The sequence below is a fragment of the Anomaloglossus baeobatrachus genome, chromosome 3 (assembly GCF_048569485.1).
Source record: "Anomaloglossus baeobatrachus isolate aAnoBae1 chromosome 3, aAnoBae1.hap1, whole genome shotgun sequence".
Classification (NCBI taxonomy): domain Eukaryota; kingdom Metazoa; phylum Chordata; class Amphibia; order Anura; family Aromobatidae; genus Anomaloglossus; species Anomaloglossus baeobatrachus.
In genome coordinates, this window is record NC_134355.1 from 102,285,653 (window position 1) to 102,308,911 (window position 23,259).

The 23,259-nt window shown below is 51.3% G+C and overlaps 1 protein-coding gene across 2 annotated transcripts in view; it reads left to right on the plus strand.

Moving 5' to 3' along the window:
* PUS10 (pseudouridine synthase 10) overlaps positions 1-23,259 on the plus strand; it is a 179,548-nt gene that overhangs the window by 4,078 nt on the left and 152,211 nt on the right. Inside the window, exon 1 of one of the 2 annotated variants that reach the window (XM_075339354.1) lies at positions 4,670-4,850. The exons of the other annotated variant lie outside the window; for it this stretch is intronic. The gene's annotated coding sequence lies outside the window, so the exon portion shown is untranslated. Of the gene's footprint in view, positions 1-4,669; positions 4,851-23,259 lie in introns of those variants that run through there. 2 annotated transcript variants of the gene reach the window in all.

Genomic DNA, 23,259 nt, shown 5'->3' on the forward strand with positions numbered 1-23,259 from the left:
CGCCGGCTGCCTGCGTGTCCGTGCTGGAGGCCCGCCGGCTGCCTGCGTGTCCGTGCTGGAGGCCCGCCGGCTGCCTGCGTGTCCGTGCTGGAGGCCCGCCGGCTGCCTGCGTGTCCGTGCTGGAGGCCCGCCGGCTGCCTGCGTGTCCGTGCTGGAGGCCCGCCGGCTGCCTGCGTGTCCGTGCTGGAGGCCCGCCGGCTGCCTGCGTGTCCGTGCTGGAGGCCCGCCGGCTGCCTGCGTGTCCGTGCTGGAGGCCCGCCGGCTGCCTGCGTGTCCGTGCTGGAGGCCCGCCGGCTGCCTGCGTGTCCGTGCTGGAGGCCCGCCGGCTGCCTGCGTGTCCGTGCTGGAGGCCCGCCGGCTGCCTGCGTGTCCGTGCTGGAGGCCCGCCGGCTGCCTGCGTGTTCGTGCTGGAGGCCCGCCGGCTGCCTGCGTGTTTGTGCTGAATGGGTGTGGATGGGGAGTGGATATGGGCGTGACTGTGAAATGGGTGTGGTCAGGGGGCGTGGCCTAAAAATTTGCCACAAACTTTGTCCCTCTTTTCCTTCTTTAAAAGTTGGGAGGTATGACCCCCACTGATCTGAAGCTCAGAAGACTGCATGTGAGGGAGCAATAGATCATCATCAGCACTTTCACCTCTGATCCATTCATTCTCTGGGACCATTGGAGATCATGGAGCGCCGCTCTCGGCTGGTCTTCCGCACTCCCATAACTATGAATAGAGCAGTATCTCCAGTCACATAGGCCTCATCTGAGCTCCAGATAGGTGGGTGTTCCAGTGGTCAGACCCTCAGTGATCGGGGGATTTTCCCTGTTCCCAAGGATAAGGAATAACTTCCACACTTTGCTTGATGCTTGTGACTGATGCATTGTGCAACGGATGACAATAATGAAATTAGAAAGCGGATTCCGTTGTAAAAAGTGAGCCAGAGAACGATCAACTGATCACCCGGCGGCCGGCTGCTATGAGCAATCAGCTGATCTCCCGGCTGCCAGCTTTTGAGAGCAATTAGATGATCTCTGGGCGGCCGGCTATTGTGAACTATCAGCTGATCGCTCTCAAAAGCCGGCGGCCGGGAGATCAGCTGAACGCTCACAGAAGCCGGCGGCCGGGAGATCAGCTGATCGCTCACAGAAGCCGGCTGCTGGGTGATCAGCTGATCGCTCTCAGCCAACCGCCAAGAGATCATCTGATCACTCTCAAAAGCCGGCGGCCGTGAGATCAGCTGATCGCTCACAGATGCCGGCCGCCGGGTGATCAGCTGATCGCTCACAGAAGCCGGCCGCCGGGTGATCAGCTGATCGCTCATAGAAGCCGGCGACCGGGTGATCAGCTGATCATTCGACCGCCGAGAGAGAGCATGCGCAACGAAATCCTAAGGATTCCACTGCTCAAAAAACGTTACACTCTGCGTTCCTGCCCCCGACGGTCAGTCGGTCCACGACTGATCAGTCGAACGGAGGATGCAACTCGAGCATCAGTCACAATCCACCGCTCATATAAGTCTATGGGAAACAACGGAATCCACCAAACGGATTGTGTTGTTTATCAGAGTGGCGGATTGTGACTGATGCAAAACAACGGAAATGTGAACCTAGCCTTACAGTTCCATTGCAGGGTATCAGCAGCACTGTACCCTATGAGAATTATCATAAATATAAACCATAATAAAGTAATATAGAAGTGACCATGATCTGCTCTGCAGCCCCGGGAGCAGCCGCTGGACGCTGTACAGAGCCGCATCATCTGTGCCAGACTTCACACCTCGTAACTTAGCACAATTTTTATGCTAAACCAAATCCCGAACACCACCCAGTTTTTTTTGAGCACCCACACAGCAATAGTGCCCATAGTAAAGCCTCTTAACGATGCCACACAGAATGGCGATTCCTCACTACACAGAATAATACCCCCTGATGCATTGCACCCACATTGCTCCTTACACACACTGATGTTCCCACACAGATCATGTTGCCTCCTCCTAGCATGCTGCCCACTGGTGGACACAGACAGAAAACATCCTCCTTGTGCAAGAACAGTATATGGGCCCTATTCAGACAAATAACTCATGAAAATGCACAATTCCACATGCTTTGGAGGTAGAAAATGGGTCCCTTTACCTCTTGGGCCCATGTGTAGCTGCACAGCTTGCACCAATGATATGTCTGCCCCTGATCCTGCTCCTTCACTCCATCCTCATAGTGGATGTGTACTGGCTAAATAGAAGAAAACCTACAGGCCGACCTGTTCCCATGATGAGCTGCTCTGTACTGTGTGTAGTTCAGGGCACAATAGTGATGACATTACAGCTGCTGCGTCGGGACGCTAACATCTCCGCTGACCTGGGACAGCCGGACAGATTGCCAAATGGGAACGTCCCGCAGGACAGCAGGGAGGTATGCCGCACAGCTTACATCTAGCGGCTGCGGGTGACAGCTGATCTCTGGTGTAACCGAGTGTCGGACTTTCACCAATCTGATATTGATGATTTTTATTAAGTATAGGTCAGCGATGTCCTAGAAGTGGAAAATCCCTTTAATTTATATGAAAAAAAAGTGTCCTTGCCGACTCCTCCAGACGTCTGAGAGACTCCTAGAAGGAGTAGAGACCTTCCAGACTTATGGAAGAGTTGGCAAATCAAATGTTTTCTGCAAAGCAGCGCTCACTGAATGGTTTTGGTACTTGCTGTTGACTCGCTCCAGGGCTATGGGGTACTTGGTCCCGGGTGGTGTATTGCTGGGATACGTCACTGGATGGCCGTTGCCCGGTTCCGAGACCATGGGGGTCGCTTGAAAGAGGTTATATACAGGGGAATAATAATGTTTTTGTTGTGACGCTACTTGCGGGTTGCGGTTATAGAGATAGAACCGCCGCTGCACAGTCTCTCACCGCTGGGGCTGATGTTAAAGGCAGCCTGTATGTTGCGGCCCTGCGCAAGTAGGGCTAGGCCCCAGGGAGTAGGTGATGGCGTTAGGGTGGCTTTACACGCTAAGAGATCGCTACAGCGATCTCGTTGGGGGTCACAGATTTTGTGACGCACATCCGGCCGCTGTAACGATCTCGTTGTGTGTGACTCCTAGGAGCGATTTTGGATCGTTGCAAAAACGTCCAAAATCGCTCCTCGTTGACATGGGGGTCCATTGCCAATTATCGCTGCTGTCACTGGGGCGAAGTTGATCCTCGTCCCTGCGGCAGCACACATCGCTACGTGTGACGCCGCAGGAACGAGGAACTTCTCCTTACCTGCCACACGCCAGCAATGAGGAAGGAAGGAGGTGGACGGGATGTTCGTCCCGCTCATCTCCGCACCTCTGCTTTGATTGGCCGGCCGCTTAGTGACGTCGCTGTGACGCCGAGTGAACCACCCCCCTTAGAAAGGAGGCGGTTCGCCGGTCACAGTGACGTCGCCTAGCAGGTAAGTACGTGTGACGCTGCCGTGGCGATAATGTTCGCTACGGCAGCGATCTCCACATAACAGCATAACGATAGAGGCAGGTGCTATCACGCTCGCCATCGCTAGCATCGGCTAGCGATGTCGCAGCGTGTAAAGCCCGCTTTAGGCGCGGAAAGAATGTAGGCCACACAAGGGATTGCAGTGTAACTGGTTTCTTTACTCACAGCGTTGTTATGGCCGGTAACCCAAGAAGACTGCTCCTCACCACTGGTCCCCTTGGTCCCAGTGCCGGTGGGGTGACCTGGTGGCTTCTTTCCCCGACACCTATCTCTGGTTGGTGGGTTCCCGTGGCTTGGTGCGTCTGGGGGTCCCCTCCTGGTAGTCTTTCAGTCTTTAGTCCGTACGGCGGACAGTTTAAACCCTGTAGGGTCGGTGTTCTGTTCCGGTCCCTGGTTCTTGGGGAAGGGAAAGACAGGGATTTTATATGTGTTTTGGTGTCACCGGCACTGGTCTCCTGGGTTCCTGGGAGTAGGCCCTGCATCCTCGACAAGTGGGACAGCTTCTTATCTTTTTGCAAAAATGTATATACTAAGCACCCTGTTATTAAGCACTTGCAATTTATTTATTTATAGTCAGGGTATTGTTCATACAATTTTTCTCTTTGTTTTTTTTCTAGTCTTGAGGCTGCAATTCACACGCTTGTAATGTTGCATGTTTACTGAATATTTTGTTACAGCTCAGTTTCTTTTGGTGTTTTTTTATCCTCGACAGGATGCAGTACCTTGTAGCTCCTGATAGCTCCAGGGGCGCTACACTATCACAATTTACTTTATACAATCCCTACAAATTCAGGACCTCTGTCAGCATAGCTGTATATGGCCTTGTTTTTTGCAGGAAGAGTTGTAGGCTATGTAATTTACCATTTCATGTGCTATAAATCAGGAAACGTCCCCATCGGGGCTTGTCTTTCATGCCCATGTTTGTGCTGGTTACTAATGATCTAAATATGGTACTTGCTGAACCATATTTATTAATATGATAATTTTGTTTGTTATTTGTAATGTTACTTTTGTTGTAAATGTAAGTACCATATTGCTAAATATGGTACTTACTTACATTTACAACAAAAAGGTGAAATATCCGGGATAGAAGCATCGTGTGATCATGTAATGCCGCACTGCTGCCAGCAGGGGGAGCTGATGCGCCGCAGCCCCACACTGTCTCTACAGCTCCCTCCTCGCACGGTGCTGTCCGTCTCTTAAAACTTTCCCCCGGTAAATGGGACAGCAGCAGTTCGGTCCGGGGAGTGTTGAGTAGCGCGCTTCTCTGGAGTGAAGTCATTCTGTGCAGGATTTCTGTGTCCTGTGTGAATCCTCGTGTCAGCCCATAGCCGGAGTTATCACTTACATCCCTCTACAGCACAGATCGGACTGCAGCTCCTCATCATCCAGGACAGAAGTAAGAGCGAGCATCATCAGGGCAGGGGGAAGAGCGTGCATCATCAGTGCATGGGAAAGAGCGTGCATCATCAGTGCAGGGGGGAAGAGAGAGCATCATCAGTGCATGGGAAAGAGCGTGCATCATCAGTGCATGGGAAAGAGCGTGCATCATCAGTGCAGGGGGAAGAGCGTACATCATCAGTGCAGGGGGGGAAGAGCGTGCATCATCAGTGCAGGGGGGAAGAGCGTGCATCATCAGTGCATGGGAAAGAGCGTGCATCATCAGTGCAGGGGGGAAGAGCGTGCATCATCAGTGCAGGGGGGAAGAGCGTGCATCATCAGTGCAGGGGGGAAGAGCGTGCATCATCAGTGCATGGGAAAGAGCGTGCATCATCAGTGCAGGGGGGAAGAGCGTGCATCATCAGTGCAGGGGGGAAGAGCGTGCATCATCAGTGCATGGGAAAGAGCGTGCATCATCAGTGCAGGGGGGAAGAGCGTGCATCATCAGTGCAGGGGGGAAGAGCGTGCATCATCAGTGCAGGGGGGAAGAGCGTGCATCATCAGTGCAGGGGGGAAGAGCGTGCATCATCAGTGCAGGGGGGAAGAGCGTGCATCATCAGTGCAGGGGGAAGAGCGTGCATCATCAGTGCAGGGGGAAGAGCGTGCATCATCAGTGCAGGGGGAAGAGCGTGCATCATTAGTGCAGGGGGAAGAGCGTGCATCATCAAGGCAAGGGGAAGAGCGTGCATCATCAGTGCAGGGGGGAAGAGCGTGCATCATCAGTGCAGGGGGGAAGAGCGTGCATCATCAGTGCAGGGGGGAAGAGCGTGCATCATCAGTGCAGGGGGAAGAGCGTGCATCATCAGGGAAGGGGGAAGAGCGTGCATCATCAGGGAAGGGGGAAGAGCGTGCATCATCAGGGAAGGGGGAAGAGCGTGCATCATCAGGGAAGGGGGAAGAGCGTGCATCATCAGGGAAGAGCGTGCATCATCAGGGAAGGGGGAAGAGCGTGCATCATCAGGGAAGAGCGTGCATCATCAGGGAAGAGGGAAGAGCGTGCATCATCAGTGCAGGGGGAAGAGCGTGCATCATCAGTGCAGGGGGAAGAGCGTGCATCATCAGGGAAGAGGGAAGAGCGTGCATCATCAGTGCATGGGGAAGAGCGTGCATCATCAGCGCAGGGGGAAGAGCATGCTTCATCAGCGCAGGGGGAAGAGCGTGCTTCATCAGCGCAGGGGGAAGAGCGTGCATCATCAGCGCAGGGGGAAGAGCGTGCATCTTCAGCGTAGGGGGAAGAGCGTGCATCTTCAGCGCAGGGGGAAGAGCGTGCATCTTCAGCGCAGGGGGAAGAGCGTCCATCTTCAGCGCAGGGGGGAAGAGCGTCCATCTTCAGCGCAGGGGGAAGAGCGTGCATCAACAGCGCAGGGGGAAGAGCGTGCATCATCAGCACAGGGGGAAGAACGTGCATCATCAGCGCAGGGGGAAGAGCGCGCATCATCAGTGCATGGGGAAGAGTGTGCATCATCTATCCATATATCTACTTATCTATCTCCCTACATCTATATATCAGAAAAGTGAGTACACCCATCAACTTTTCCCAAATATTATATTATATCTTTGCATGTTACAACACTGAAGATATGACACTCTTCTACAATAAATTAGTCAGTGTATAGTTTGTATAACAGTGTAAATTTGGTGCAACTAAATACAGCCATTAATGTCTAAACTGCAGGCAACAAAAGTGAGTACATCACTAAATGAAAATGGCGAAATTGTGAATATTTTGTGTGGCCTCCATTATTTTTAAGCACTGCCTTAATTCTCTTGGACACAGAGTTCACTAAAGCTTCACAGGAGCCATTGGAATCCTCTTCCATCATCTTTGACAATATCACAGAGCTGGTGGATGTTAGAGACCTTCCTACTGAGGATGCCCCATAGATGTTCAATAGGGTTTAGGTTGGAGACATGCTTGGCCAGTCCAACACCTTTACTCTCAGTTTTTTTTATTATTTATCTTAGAGGTGTGTTTGGAGTTGTTATGTTGTAATACTCTCCTGGGGCCCAGTTTCTGAAGAAAGGGGATCATATTTTGCTTCAGTATGGTACACTACATGCTAGCAATCATGGTTTCATGCAGCCCCAAACTGTGACACTCCCACCACCATGCCTGACTGTAGGCAGGACACACTTGTCTTTGTTCTCCTCACCTGGTTGCCACCACACACTATTGACAGCATCTGAACCAAATACATTTTCTTTGTCGCTCCATTGGGAGACCCAGACAATTGGGTGTATAGCTTCTGCCTCCGGAGGCCACACAAAGTATTACACTTAAAAGTGTAAAGCCCCTCCCCTTCTGCCTATACACCCCCCGTGCCTCACGGGCTCCTCAGTTTTCATGCTTTGTGCGAAGGAGGCTGACATCCACGCATAGCTCCACATCTTGGTCAGCAGCAGCTGCTGACTAGGTCGGATGGAAGAAAAGAGGGCCCATAACAGGGCCCCCAGCATGCTCCCTTCTCACCCCACTCTGGTCGGCGGTGCTGTTAAGGTTGAGGTACCCATTGCGGGTACACAGGCAGGAGCCACATGCTGTTTTCCTTCCCCCATCCCTTAATGGGCTCTGGGTGAAGTGGGATCCTAATCGGTCTCCAGGCACTGAGACCGTGCTCCCTCCGCAGCCCCTGGGGAATCTGCTGGACAGGAGCCGGGTATCGTCAGGGACAAGGCCCTGCTACTGTGAGGTACTCTGTGTCCCCCTGGGGGACCGCGCATGGAGCGCTTGTGCCATACACACTGCAGCACTGCTGGGTGTGTTAGTGCGCCGGGGACTACCGCGCCGGCCGCGCTTATTTGCCGGCCGCGCTTATAACTTTAGTCCCTGGCTTTTGCGGCCTAGTATCGCATATTCCCGCCCCCAGGCCTGCCAGTCAGGGGAAGGGCGGGACGCTGCACAGGACGTCAGCGCTGAGGGCTGGAGCATACTCTGTATCCTCCTCCCCCCTCACTCAGCTCAGTGGGGCATCAGATTCCCGCACTTTCTAGGGCACGCCCACGGCCCCCTCCTCCCCACAGAACGCCGGCAGCCATTCCTGTCAGCACTTCTGACGCTGGAGAGGAGAGACAACGGCTCTGGGAGGCCCAGGCAAGGGAATCTGGTGATCACACAACCGCTTTGAGCGGTCGGTAAGCAGCACCTGGGTGCTGGCCCCACTGAGTGCCGAAGTGTACATATATATATATATATATGCTTATATGCTATACATTTACACTGTACGGTCGCACTGTTGATTTTTGGCTATATACCCTCCTGGATTGTACTCAGAGGAGACAACAGCATGTCGTCCGCAAAAAGCAAGGGTGCCAAAGCACAGGCTTACTTTGCAACCTGTACCTCATGTGCGGCTATACTACCGGCAGGTTCCACCGATCCTCATTGTGTGCAATGCTCGGCCCCTGTGGCACTTACTCAGCCGGAGCCTCTGCTACTGGTGGCCCAGGTGGAACCACCTGCTACCACTGTCCAGGTGACAGGGACGGAGTTTGAAGTATTTGCTGACAAACTGTCTGAGAGTATGGATAAATGGTCTGCTAAGATACTAGAAGCCTTACAGTCCAGACCGGTGACTCAGGCCACGGGCACTGTTCAATCATTGACCCCAGGCCCCCCTCAGTTGGAGCAGCAAAGTGCTCCTGGGGTGACCCATAGGTCCCAGGGTGAGGTCTCTGACACGGACCGCAGTCCCAGGCCGCCTAAACGGGCTCGCTGGGAAATTCCCTCGACCTCATCACACTGTTCGGAGTCTCAGCAGGAGGACTCTCTGGATGATGAAGCGGAGGTAGCAGATCAGGATTCTGATCCTGATGCCGCTCTCAACCTAGATACACCTGAAGGTGACGCCATAGTGAATGACCTTATAGCGACCATCAATCAGGTGTTGGATATTTCTCCCCCAGCTCCTCCAATTGAGGAGTCAGCTTCTCAGCAGGAGAAATTCCGTTTCAGGTTTCCCAAGCGTACATTGAGTACGTTTCTGGATCACTCTGACTTCAGAGAGGCAGTCCAGAAACACCGAGCTTGTCCAGATAAGCGTTTTTCCAAGCGCCTTAAGGATACATGTTATCCCTTCCCCCCTGACGTTGTCAAGGGCTGGGCTCAGTGTCCCAAGGTGGATCCTCCAGTCTCCAGACTGGCGGCTAGATCCATAGTTGCAGTGGAAGATGGGGCTTCACTCAAAGATGCCACTGACAGACAGATGGAGCTCTGGTTGAAATCCATCTATGAAGCTATCGGCGCGTCTTTTGCTCCAGCATTCGCAGCCGTATGGGCACTCCAAGCTATCTCAGCTTGTCATGCGCAGATTAATGCAGTCACACGTACGTCTGCTCCACAAGTGGTGTCCCTAACCTCTCAGGCGTCGGCGTTTGCGTCCTACGCCATTAATGCTGTCCTGGACGCTGCGAGCCGTACGGCGGTAGCATCCGCCAATTCGGTGGCAGTCCGCAGGGCCATGTGGCTACGTGAATGGAAGGCAGACTCTGCTTCCAAAAAGTTCTTAACCGGTTTGCCATTTTCTGGCGACCGTCTGTTTGGTGAGCGATTGGATGAAATCATTAAACAATCCAAGGGAAAGGACTCATCCTTACCCCAGTCCAAACCAAACAGACCTCAACCACGGAAGGTACAATCGAGGTTTCGGTCCTTTCGGTCCGCGGGCAGGTCTCAATTCTCCTCGTCCAAAAGGCCTCAGAAGGATCAGAGGAACTCCGATTCATGGCGGTCTAAGTCACGTCCTAAAAAGACCGCCGGGGGAACCGCTCCCAAAGCGGCCTCCTCATGACTTTCGGCCTCCCCAAACCGCATCCTCGGTCGGTGGCAGGCTTTCCCGCTTTTGCGACGCCTGGCTGCCACAGGTAAAAGACCGTTGGGTGAGAGACATTCTGTCTCACGGTTACAGGATAGAGTTCAACTCTCGTCCTCCGACTCGGTTCTTCAGAACATCGCCGCCCCCCGAGCGAGCCGATGCTCTTCTTCAGGCGGTGTGCACTCTGAAGGCAGAAGGAGTGGTGATCCCTGTTCCTTTTCAGCAACAGGGTCACTGTTTTTACTCCAACTTGTTCGTGGTGCCGAAAAAGGACGGATCCTTCCGTCCTGTTCTGGACCTAAAACTGCTCAACAAACATGTAAAAACCAGGCGGTTCTGGATGGAATCGCTCCTCTCCGTCATCGCCTCAATGTCCCAAGGAGATTTTCTAGCATCAATCGACATCAAAGATACTTATCTCCACGTACCAATTGCTCCAGAGCATCAGCGCTTCCTGCGTTTCGCCATAGGGGACGAACACCTTCAGTTCGTGGCACTGCCTTTCGGCTTGGCGACAGCCCCACGGGTCTTCTCCAAGGTCATGGCAACAGTAGTAGCAGTTCTGCACTCTCAGGGACACTCGGTGATCCCTTACTTAGACGATCTGCTTGTCAAGGCACCCTCTCAAGTGGCATGCCAACACAGCCTGAGCATTGCTCTAGAGACTCTCCAGAGTTTCGGATGGATCATCAATTTTCCAAAGTCAAATCTGACACCGGCCCAATCACTGACATATCTTGGCATGGAGTTTCATACTCTCTCAGCGATAGTGAAACTTCCGCTGGACAAACAGCATTCACTGCAGACAGGGGTGCAATCTCTCCTTCAAGGCCAGTCACACCCCTTGCGGCGCCTCATGCACTTCCTAGGGAAGATGGTAGCAGCAATGGAGGCAGTTCCTTTTGCGCAGTTTCATCTGCGTCCACTTCAATGGGACATTCTCCGCAAATGGGACAGGAAGTCGACGTCCCTCGACAGGAACGTCTCCCTGTCTCGGGAAGCCAAGGCTTCCCTTCAGTGGTGGCTTCTTCCCACTTCTCTGTCGAAGGGGAAATCCTTCCTGCCCCCATCCTGGGCTGTGGTCACGACGGACGCGAGCCTGTCAGGGTGGGGAGCGGTCTTTCTCCACCACAGGGCTCAGGGTACTTGGACTCAGCCAGAGTCCTCCCTTCAGATCAATGTTCTGGAGATAAGGGCAGTGTATCTTGCCCTAAAGGCGTTCCAGCCGTGGCTGGAAGGCAAGCAGATCCGAATTCAGTCGGACAACTCCACAGCGGTGGCTTACATCAACCACCAAGGCGGAACACGCAGTCGGCAAGCCTTCCAGGAAGTCCGGCGGATTCTGCTATGGGTGGAAGCCACAGCCTCCACCATATCCGCAGTTCACATCCCGGGCGTAGAAAACTGGGAAGCAGACTTTCTCAGTCGCCAGGGCATGGACGCAGGGGAATGGTCCCTTCACCCGGACGTGTTTCAGGAGATCTGTTGCCGCTGGGGGATGCCGGACGTCGACATAATGGCGTCCCGGCACAACCACAAGGTCCCGACATTCATGGCACGGTCTCAAGATCACAGAGCTCTGGCGGCAGACGCTTTAGTTCAGGATTGGTCGGAGTTTCAACTCCCTTATGTGTTTCCTCCTCTGGCACTGTTGCCCAGAGTGTTACGCAAGATCAGGTCCGACTGCCGCCGCGCCATCCTCGTCGCTCCAGACTGGCCGAGGAGGTCGTGGTACCCGGATCTGTGGCATCTCACAGTGGGCCAACCGTGGGCACTACCAGACCGACCAGACTTGCTGTCTCAAGGACCGTTTTCCATCTGAATTCTGCGGCCCTCAACCTGACTGTGTGGCCATTGAGTCCTGGATCCTAGCGTCTTCAGGGTTATCTCAAGAGGTCATTGCCACTATGAGACAGGCTAGGAAACCAACGTCCGCCAAGATCTACCACAGGACGTGGAGGATATTCTTATCTTGGTGCTCTGATCAGGGTTTTTCTCCCTGGCCATTTGCCTTGCCCACTTTTCTTTCCTTCCTTCAATCCGGATTGGAAAAAGGTTTGTCGCTCGGCTTCCTTAAGGGACAAGTCTCAGCGCTCTCTGTGTTCTTTCAGAAGCGCCTAGCCAGACTTCCACAGGTCCGCACGTTCCTGCAGGGGGTTTGTCACATAGTCCCTCCTTACAAGCGGCCGTTAGAACCCTGGGATCTGAACAGGGTGCTGATGGCTCTTCAGAAACCACCTTTCGAGCCAATGAGGGATATTCCTCTCTCATGCCTTTCGCAGAAAGTGGCCTTCCTAGTAGCAGTCACATCACTTCGGAGAGTGTCTGAGCTAGCAGCGCTGTCATGCAAAGCCCCTTTCCTGGTGTTTCACCAGGACAAGGTGGTTCTGCGTCCGGTTCCGGAATTTCTCCCTAAGGTGGTATCCCCCTTTCATCTCAATCAGGATATCTCCTTACCCTCTTTTTGTCCTCATCCAGTTCACCAATGTGAAAGGGATTTGCACTTGTTAGATCTGGTGAGAGCACTCAGACTCTACATTTCTCGTACGGCGCCCCTGCGCCGCTCGGATGCACTCTTTGTCCTTGTCGCTGGCCAGCGTAAAGGGTCACAGGCTTCCAAATCAACCCTGGCTCGGTGGATCAAGGAACCTATTCTCGAAGCCTACCGATCTTCTGGGCTTCAGGTTCCCTCAGGGCTAAGGGCCCATTCTACCAGAGCCATGGGTGCGTCCTGGGCCTTGCGGCACCAGGCTACGGCTCAGCAGGTGTGTCAGGCAGCTACCTGGTCGAGCCTGCACACCTTCACGAAACACTATCAGGTGCATACCTATGCTTCGGCAGATGCCAGCCTAGGTAGGCAAGTCCTTCAGGCGGCGGTTGCCCACCTGTAGGAAGGGGCCGTTTTACGGCTCTATTTCGAGGTTTTACTTTACCCACCCAGGGACTGCTTTTGGACGTCCCAATTGTCTGGGTCTCCCAATGGAGCGACAAAGAAGAAGGGAATTTTGTTTACTTACCATAAATTCCTTTTCTTCTAGCTCCAATTGGGAGACCCAGCACCCGCCCCTGTTCCCTTCGGGCTGTTGTTCTTTGTGTACACATGTTGTTCATGTTCAATGGTTTCAGTTCTCCGAAATTTCTTCGGATTGAATTTACTTTAAACCAATTTATAACTTTTCCTCCTTCTTGCTTTTGCACCAAAACTGAGGAGCCCGTGAGGCACGGGGGGTGTATAGGCAGAAGGGGAGGGGCTTTACACTTTTAAGTGTAATACTTTGTGTGGCCTCCGGAGGCAGAAGCTATACACCCAATTGTCTGGGTCTCCCAATTGGAGCTAGAAGAAAAGGAATTTACGGTAAGTAAACAAAATTCCCTTCTTTCTTGGTCTCATCATACCACAGAACATGGCTCCAGTAATCCATGCCTTTAGTCTGCTTGTCTTCAGCAAACTGTATTTAGCAAACTGCTTTTTTTCTTTAGAACAATCTTCATTTTGGCATAACGCCCATTCTGAACAATTTGATGCAGTGTGGGGCGTATGATTGGAGCACTGACAGGCCGATTCCCCACCCTTTTATTCTCTGTAGCAATGCTGGCAGCGCTCATGTGTGTTTTGTGAAACGACAGCCTCTGGATCTGACGCTGAGCTCATGTACTCAACTTTTTTGGTCGACCATGATGAGGCCTGTTCTGAGTGGATCCTGTCTTCAGGGCCGGATTATAGGCGGGGCAGACGGGGCTCCCGCCCAGGGGCCCCCACCACAAGAGCTTCTGAGGGGGCCCCCACCACCATCAGTGTGGGCGCCATTTTATTAACACCGCAGTGTGGTTCAGGACCGCACTGTACCTTTAAAGAATTTCAATCCCGGCCGTCACTTTTCTGCAGACACGCCCACTGCACGCTCTGTGGGCTGCGTCTGCTAGGATGACGTCACCGCGCACCTGTTGCTGCTTCTAAGCTCCTGCCGTAGAGGAGCTTGTGGGAGGACCGGAGGTCTCAGTGGATCCCGGTAAGTATGATGTTATTAATCATGGTGCCGGCCAGGCAGGAGACTGCAGTGAGGAGGGAGCAGGACGCCGCTGATAACACCAGACCGGATTCCATAGTGTCAGCGACAGCTCTGCCCGGGATCAGTGTGAGTTATTGCCGGAGTCTGAACTGCAGCAGATCAGGTCGGGCTGTCAGTACAGGTCGGGCTGTCAGTGCCGGGTCATCGCCTGCAGCCTCATCCCTCCCCTGCAATAACTCACACTGATCTCCAGCACAGACATCACTACACAGATCCTGCACTGATCACATCTGAGCCTGCAGCACACATTACACTATATGGCCCATATTACATATAGAATATGTGAGGTCCTGTAGGTCCAGGTGTGATCAGTGTAGGGCATTGTATATCTGTGTACATGGTATATCACATCCAGTGTACAGAGCAGTGTGATATACTGTGTACACACATCAGATGGTATATAATAATGTGTATATTCTATAACATCTGGTGTCTGTATCACAGTAAACCCGGTCAAATGCCGGGGGGGCCCACTCGCGGTGGCAGGAGTGGCGTAGCGCTAGTAAGGGGGGCCCGGTGCCCGCGCTGCCTCCCCGCGCCGAGGATCGCGCTTTCAATTGTATCGGCATCGCAGCTGCCGATACAATTGAGAGCAATGATGAGATGGAGCAGCGCGCTCTCTCTCATGACTCTCCTCGCTGTGTCTGTCGGCATTTTGACAGCTCTGCAGCAGAGCGTGGTGACGTGATCACTGTGCGCCTGCTGAGAGGTCAGAGAAAGCGACAGCAGTGGACGCGCTGAGGAGACCGGAGGAGCGGGGGAACGAGGAGAAGTGAGTATGTACAATCACTGTGGCCAGACGACCATGGGGGTGCATTAAATGATATGGCGGCTGTATACTACATGAAGGTGCCTAATGCTATCTGGTTCTGCACTGTGCTATATAGGGGCTGTATACTACATGAAGGTGCCTAATGCTAGCTGGTTCTGCACTGTGCTATATAGGGGCTGTATACTACATGAAGGTGCCTAATGCAATAATGGGTGTGCATTGTACTATATGGGGGGCTGCATAGTGCCATATGGGGGCTGCATAGTGCCATATGGGGGCTGCATAATGCCATATGGGGGCTGCATAGTGCCATATGGGGGCTGCATAGTGCTACATGGGGGCTGCATAATACTATATGGAGGACTATGGGAGCTTCATAACACTATATGGAGGAATATGGGGGCTGCATAATACTATACCCCCAGAGTTGTATGTCCTCTACACCCCAGAGCTGTATATCCCCAGAGCTGCATGTCATCCCCCCACCTCAGAGCTCTTTGTCCCCCCCACCTCAGAGCCACTGCCCCCCTCTAGAGCTGTATGCCCCCCATTGCTATGTACCCCTTTCCTCAGTAATATGGATGTCCCCAGTAATGTGTATGTCCCCAGCCTCTCTTGTGATGTATATACAGCAGTGTTAGTGTTCTCTATGTGCGGCCATGTCTGTTAGTGTCAGCCACCAATCAGCGTGGCACAGACACATGCCCAGGAGGAGTTGGATGGAGACAAGCGGGGAGGTGAATGAGGCTGTTGCTGGCTTCCCAATATTAAAAATTAGATAAAAATGTGTCTGTGTGTGCATGTGTGATGCGTATCTATGTGTCATTTATGTATGTCGGTGTGTATGACTGTGTCTAGATTTATGTCTGTTTATATGTGTTTTTGTGAATTTGTCTTTAAATATATACTGTATGTGTACGTATGCCTGTATGTGTTTGTACAGTATCTGTGCATGTCTATGTGTGGATGGGGCCCACTGAGACTCTTTCGCCTAGGACCTACAAAAACATGGAGCCGGCCCTGCGTGTACCAGTCATGTATTCTCCTGTACACTGTACAGGGGCGTACCTTTGGGGGGCATGCGGCATATCTGCCCCTGCACAGCAATCAGGGGGGCACCATTGGAAAATGTGAGGCAGCAGTATGGTGGGAGAAAATTGTAAGTGGACAGTATTGAGAAAGAAAAGTGTGAGGGGCATAGAATGGAGACTGGGTAGTGGGGGAGGGGGGATAAGCAGTATAGAGAAGGGGCAGTATGGTGGCCAGTGTGAGGGCACAGTATGCTGAGCTGGGGGAATGTGAGACTGAGGTGCAGTATAGAGAAGGAGCAGTATGGTGGCCAGTGTGAGGGCACAGTATGGAGGGCACAGTATGCTGAGGAGGGGGAATGTGAGACTGAGGTACAGTATAGTGACTGTATAGTGAAGGAGGTAGGCAGTATAGAGAAGGGGCAGCATGGTGGCCAGTGTGAGGGCACAGTATGGAGGGCACAGGATGCTGAGAAGGGGGAAAGTGAGACGGAGATACAGTATAGTGACTGGATAATGAAGCAGGTAGGCAGCATAGAGAAGGGGCAGCATGGTGGCCAGTGTGAGGACACAGTATACTGAGGAGGGGGAATGTGAGACTGAGGTGCAGTATGGTGACTGGATAGTGAAGGAGGTAGGCAGTATAGAGAAGGAGCAGCATGGTGGCCAGTGTGAGGGCACAGTATGGAGGACACAGTATGCTGCGGAGGGGAATGCAAGACTAAGGTGCAGTATAGTGACTGGATAGTGAAGGAGGTAGGCAGTATAGAGAAGGGGCAGCATGGGGGCCAGTGTGAGGGCACAGTATGCTGAGGAGGGGGAATGTGAGACTGAGCTGCAGTATTTATATCTAAATGCTACAGTTCGTGCTCTACTGTTATGGTTAAAATGTTAACGTTATTGGGCCCCCACCAGATTTTCTGCCCAGGGGCCCCCACCAACCTTAATCCGGCCCTGCCTGTCTTATTAAACCGCTGTATGGTCTTGGCCACCGTGCTACAGCTCAATGTCAGGGTGTTGGCAATCTTCTTATAGCCTCGGCCATCTTTATGTAGAGCAACAATTCTTTTTTTTCATATCCTCAGTGCATTCTTTGTGATGAGGAACCATGTTGAACGTCCAGTGACCAGTATGAGAGAGTGTGTGAGTGATAACACCAAATTCACCACCCCTGCTCCCCATTCACACCTGAGACCTTGTAACACTAATGAGTCACAGGACCGGGGAGGGAAAATGGCTAATTGGGCACAACTTGGCCATTTTTACTTAGGGGTGTACTCACTTTTGTTACCAGCAGTTTAGACATTAATGGCTGTGTGTTGAGTTATTTAGAGGACACCACATTTACACTGTCATACAAGCTGTACACTGACTACTCTATATTGTATCAAAGTGTCAGATCTTCAGTGTTGTCCCATGAGAAGATATAAAATATTTACAAAAATGTGAGGGGTGTACTCACTTTTGTGATATACACTAATATATATATGTGGTAATTCTTTTCTCCCCCTCTCTGCTGCATTCTGCCTCGTTTCTGTTGTCCTGGCTCTGAACATCAGTGGGAATATTGGTACAGATATGTAAAGTATCCTGTGACGTTCCTATGTGTAATTTGACAAGTTTATATCTGGATAGTGTTTTTTTTCTAATGAGTAAGATAACCCATTCTGAAAACAGAAATACTGTGATAACGTTACACTTTCTTATGTTGTAAGTAGAGATGAGCGAACCGGCCGTGGTTCGGCTCGAGTTCGGTTCGCCGAACGGAGGTCTCGTTAGAGTTCGGTTCGACGAACCAGTTCAGCGAACCACTCAAACCCATAGGAAACAATGGGAGGCAATCACAAACACATAAAAACACCTAGAAAACACCCTCAAAGGTGTCCAGAAGGTGACAAACAACTCACAAGCAACACAAACACATGGGAAAGTGACAAGGACAAATTCTCATGCGAAAACAAAACAGCGTTACAAGGAAAAGAGGATGAGACACAGATATAGGCATGGCACGCCCTTCTAAAATCATGTAAAACACCGCAAGGTGACTCCAAGCGGAGTCTCCCTTTTTTTCCAAAAATTGGGCCACACAGACACCCACCCACTTCAGTGGCAGCACTTGTGTCCCAGTTGTACACTTCACAGGTAGATTTGCATCAACAACATTCAAAATTACGCCATCCTTAACCCTTCCCAGTATGACCCCGGGGTAGGTAGCAAAGTCTTTGCTGAACCATGACTTGTTCATCTTGGCTCCTTTTTAAAAACACAGCAAGCAAGGGTTACTCCAAGCGGAGTCTCCCTTTTTTCCAAAAATTGGGCCACACACACCCACCCACCCCTTCAGTGGCAGCAGTTGTGCCCTAGTTGTACACTTCACAGGTAGATTTGCATCAAGCACATTCCAAATCCACAAGCATTTACTCTCCCCAGGATGACACCGGGGTAGTAAATTCCTTTTGGATCCATGACTTGTTCATTTTGATGAACGTTAGTCTGTCCACATTGTCAGTGGACAGACGCGTGCGCTTATCTGTCAGCACACACCCAGCAGCACTGAAGACACGTTCAGAGACAACGCTGTCAGCTGGACACGACAAAATCTCCAAGGCGTAAGTTGAGAGCTCTGGCCATTTTTCAAGATTTGAAGCCCAAAATGAGCAAGGCTCCATTTGCAAAGTCATGGCATCGATGTTCATTTGGAGATACTCCTGTATCATCCTCTCCAGCCGTTGACTATGTGTCAGACTTGTTGTCTCTGGTGGCCTTGCAAAGGAGGGTCTAAAAAAATTATGAAAAGATTCAATAAAATTGCTGTTACCAGCACCAGATACGGTGCTACTGGTACGGGTAGACTGTTGAAGATGACGAGACCGTCCCATGTTTGTCAAGTTACAACTGGGAGAATCACTCCCTGCACCTGCACGGTTGTTTGGTGGAAAAGCCGAGCTAAGATCGAGTAACAGCTTCTGCTGATACTCCTGCATACGTGCATCCCTTTCTATGGCTGGAATTATGTCACAAAATTTGGACTTGTACCGGGGATCTAATAGTGTGGCAAGCCAGTAGTCATCATCACTTCTAATTTTGACAATACGAGGGTCATGTTGGAGGTAGTGCAGCAAGAAGGCGCTCATGTGTCTTGCGCAGCCATGCGGACCAAGTCCACGCTGTGTTTGTGGCATAGAGGTGCTAACCGTTCTTTCTTCCTCTGACATCTCCCCCCAACCTCTTTCAACAGAAATTTGACCAAGGTCTCCCTCATCCGCTGAGTCTTCCATGTCCATGGATAGTTCATCCTCCATTTCTTCATGTTCTCCTGCACCTTCCTCAACATTTCGCCTGCTACTATGCCCCCTTGTTGATCCCTGTCCCCCATGGTCCCATGCCTGCCGCGTTGGTGATGATGAACGTCTGGACCTTGGTGATGTTGTTGTGTCTTGCGCATATGAATCCTCCTGTAGTTCCTCCCCTTCCTGTTGTCCCACCCCTTGACTCCGAATAGTGTTTAGCCTGTGCTCTAGCATGTAAATGACTGGAATTGTCATGCTGATAATGGCATTGTCAGCGCTAAACATATTCGTCGCCATGTCGAAACTGTTTAGAAGGGTGCATAGGTCCTTGATCTGAGACCACTCCATCAGGGTGATCTTCCCCACCTCTGCATCTCGTTGGCCCAGGCTATACGTCATGACGTATTGCGTCAGGGCTCGACGGTGCTGCCACAGTCGCTGTAACATGTGGAGAGTCGAATTCCAGCGTGTCGGCACATCGCATTTCAGGCGATGAACCGGCAGGCCGAAAGACTTCTGGAGCGATGCAAGTCGCTCAGCAGCGGTGCTTGATCGGCGGAAGTGAGCAGACAGTTTTCGTGCCCTTTTCAGAAGGCCATCTAGGCCGGGATAGTGTGTTAAAAATTGCTGGACAACAAGGTTCAACACGTGAGCCATACAAGGCACGTGTGTCACCTTGCCCAGGCGAAGGGCCGCACCCAGGTTTGCAGCATTGTCGCACACAGCCTTACCAGGCTGCAGGTTGAGTGGAGACAACTATTTATTAAACTCAGTCTCCAGAGCTGCCCACAACTCAGCCGCTGTGTGACTCTTATTTCCAAGACATTTCAAGCTAAAGACCGCCTGATGCCGTTGCGCTCTGCTGCCAGCATAGTAATGAGGGGTGCGTGATTCCTTCTGCGCAGTTAGAACACTGGTGGCCTGACCAGGCAGGCTTGGGGCGGAGGTGGAGGACCCAGACGAGGTGGAGGAGGCAGAAGCAGTGGCGGAACTTGGACAGACAGAGGATTGACACAGAAGTCGTGGGGACGGCAAGACTTGTGCAGCAGACCCTTCACCATCTATCACCATAGTTACCCAGTGCCAAGTCAGCGACATGTAACGTCCCTGTCCATGCTTACTGGTCCACGTATCGGTGGTGAAATGCACCCGTTGACACACAGAGTTTCTCAAGGAAGCGGTGATGTTGTGTGCGACATGCTGGTGTAGCGCAGGCACACCTTTCGTAGAGAAGTAGTGGCGACTGGGCATCTGATACTGGGGCACAGCGACAGACATAAGGTCTCTAAAATCCTGTGTGTCCACCAGGCGGAAAGGCAGCATTTCGGTAGCCAAGAGCTTACAGAGGGATAAAGTCAACCTCTTAGCTTTGTCATGGGTCGCAGGAAATGGCCTTTTATTTGTCCACATCTGAGGGACAGAGATGAGATGAGAGAGGATCATCAATTGTTGTGTTTGCACTCCCCTCACCCTCAGACCGAGCCTCTTCTTGCCCTGACCGAATATTTAAGTTGTCATCCCAATCTGGTATCTGCGTTTCATTGTTATCAGTATGTTCCTCATTGTCTATTACAACAGGTGTTTCAGTTTGTGAAAAAGGGTCAACATTATGCTCAGAAACTTGTTCATCACGGCCTGAATCTGAGTCACAAAGGTTCTGGGCATCACTGCAGACCATTTCCTGGTCTGTACTCACTGGAGCTTGGGAGCAGACCTCTGATTCCCAGGCTATAGTGTGACTGAACAGCTCTGCAGACTCAGCCATCTCAGTTCCACCATACTGTGCAGGGCGGATGGAGACTTCAGAGCTGGAAGAAAGCAAGTGTGATTGGGATGACAACTCTGAGGACTGGTGTTTTTTGGATGCGGTAGTTGAGGTGGCGGAGAGGGCACTTGTTGGACCACTTGAGATCCATTCAAGCATTTTCTTTTTTTGGCCATCATCTACCTTTGTTCCAGTTATTCGTGTCCGTAAAAAAGGGAGCACATCGGATTGTCCACGGTAAGTAGTAGACATCTTACTTTTGCTGGAAGATGGTATATCTTCAGCAGATGTTAATGAAGCTTTGCCACCTTCCCCATGGACAAACCCTTTTTTTACTTTTCCAACACGCCTATTCCCCTTTCCACCAGCATCTATCATTTTGCCACTCATTTTGATTGCGACAGGATTGTGCACTTAAAATGTGGTAGTAAAAATTGAGAGGTGGTGTAGATTGCAGTGGTGGTCTATCTTTATTAACAGCAGAATAAACAACAATAACTATCCCTGACAATGCAACTACGGCCCTTAAACAGGCATCATAGTTTGCTAGTATAATGGCTTAGTAACAATGAGCTTGAGTGTGCAATGCAGAGGTGCTGCAAACAGATTTGCACTAGTGGGACACTAATGGAAGTCCAACAGCCACTTTTAGGATGCCACTAAGTTTACTCAGTGTTTGCTAGTATAATGGCTTAGTAACAATGAGCTTGAGTGTGCAAAGGGAAGGAGGGTACAGTGGCAGGGTTGTGGGTCAGTGTACAGGAAAGGAAGCCTCCCTTTCTATCCCTCCTAATGGGGAAATGCAGCGAGGAAGTCCCTGAGCTTAGCTACACAGACGCTGTTATCTTCTGTAGCTGTTAAAATCTGTTTCCACGGACCTGACTGTCACCTATGGCTCTGAGCCTGCTGTTATTAGCCCTTAGAAGGGCTAATAGAAACTTCTATCCCTATTCTGTATAGCGCTGTGTGTAGAGCGTACACAGCAGTATCGGAGACAGGAGCTACGCCAGCGGTGACTGACACCCAGACACAGAAGAGATAATGGCGTCTGGACCGGCAGATACCCGTTTTTATAATGCAGGGACATGTGACATGGACATCCTATCACACATGCCGTTGCTTCTCTGGCTAAAAGTCCACTTAGCTGTGTGTGTGTCTGGGATTGGCTGACATGCTGGCCAGCCCCACTACACGCACGCGCTTAGGGAAGGAAGACAAGGGGAAAAAAAAAAAATGGCGATCGCCATTATCCCAGCAGCAGTGATCTGAATGCGCTGTTCCCGCACACTATACGCTGAAATTTCATAATAGTCTGAGTCACAGAGTGACTTACAGTATTACAGCGGAAAGCCAGCTAGTAATTAGCTTGGCTTTTTGCTGCTAGAACCGTTCTCGAACGTAACTAGAACTATCGAGCTTTAGCAAAAAGCTCGAGTTCTAGTTCGATCTAGAACAGCCCCCAAAATCACTCGAACCGCGAACTGGAGAACCACGAACCGCGCTCAACTCTAGTTGTAAGTTGAGTAGAGATGAGCCACCCCCCTGGCGTTCGTGTTCGGTTCGATTCGTCGAACGGAGGCTCCGTTCGACGAACCACTTGAACCCCATTGCAAACAATGGGAGGCAAACTCAAACACATAAAAACACATTATACATGTACACATACAGTTAATAAAGATTGCCATAACACTTACAGGACCCCGCGACACATCCTGCACTCTGTCTCCCGCCACTTTTCCTTCCGATAATCGCTGCATCCTCCCGGTAACCAGCACTGATGATAGGACCTATCGTGACGTCAAAATAGCATGTGACCAGTCACGTGTCTATTATCTCATTGGCTACTGACTGGTCACATGGCTAGACGTCATGCTCGGTCCTGTCAGTGCATCTTTCCGGTACGTGGTGATCGTTCCAGCATCTCCATGTACCGGCGAAATGCTCTGGCACATGGTCGGCTTCCCCGTCCATGCATGTCGGCGCTCTTTACAGAGTCAGCCCACATGCAAGGACTGGATGCCACAGCCGGTGAATAACGGAGATCACCGTTGCTATAGCAACCCACCTGTCAGAGGTGACGTCACCGCTGACAGCACGCAGCTTCTGCTCACTCACTGAGTGATTACACTGCACGGGAAGCAGCAGCGTCTTCCTCCCATGTTGTGCTGTCTGATGTAGCAGAGCTGCATGGGTTGAAGGAGAAAGAAGACAGATGACCATGGATCGTGGAGGGATGAAAGGGAGTAATAAACATCGAGTCTCTAATGTGTCTGTGTATTTATTTCTATTAAAGTGTTTTTTCTCTGTGTGGTGTCTCTTTTTTTTAACCCTTTATTGGAGATTCTTAATGGCCGGGTCAAACTTGCCTGACATTAAGACTCTCTGGCTTAATACTAGCTAGTAAAACAAAGCTAGTATTAACTCATTATTACCCAGCAAGCCACCCGGCTTCAGGGCTGCTGGAAGAGTTGGATAGTTTCATAGTTTCATAGTTTCATAGTTTTTAAGGTTGAAGGGAGACTCTAAGTCTATCTAGTTCAACCTGTAGCCTAACATGTTGATCCAGAGGAAGGCAAAAAAAACCCAATGTGTCAAATAAGCTCCAATGGGGGAAAAAATTCCTTCCTGACTC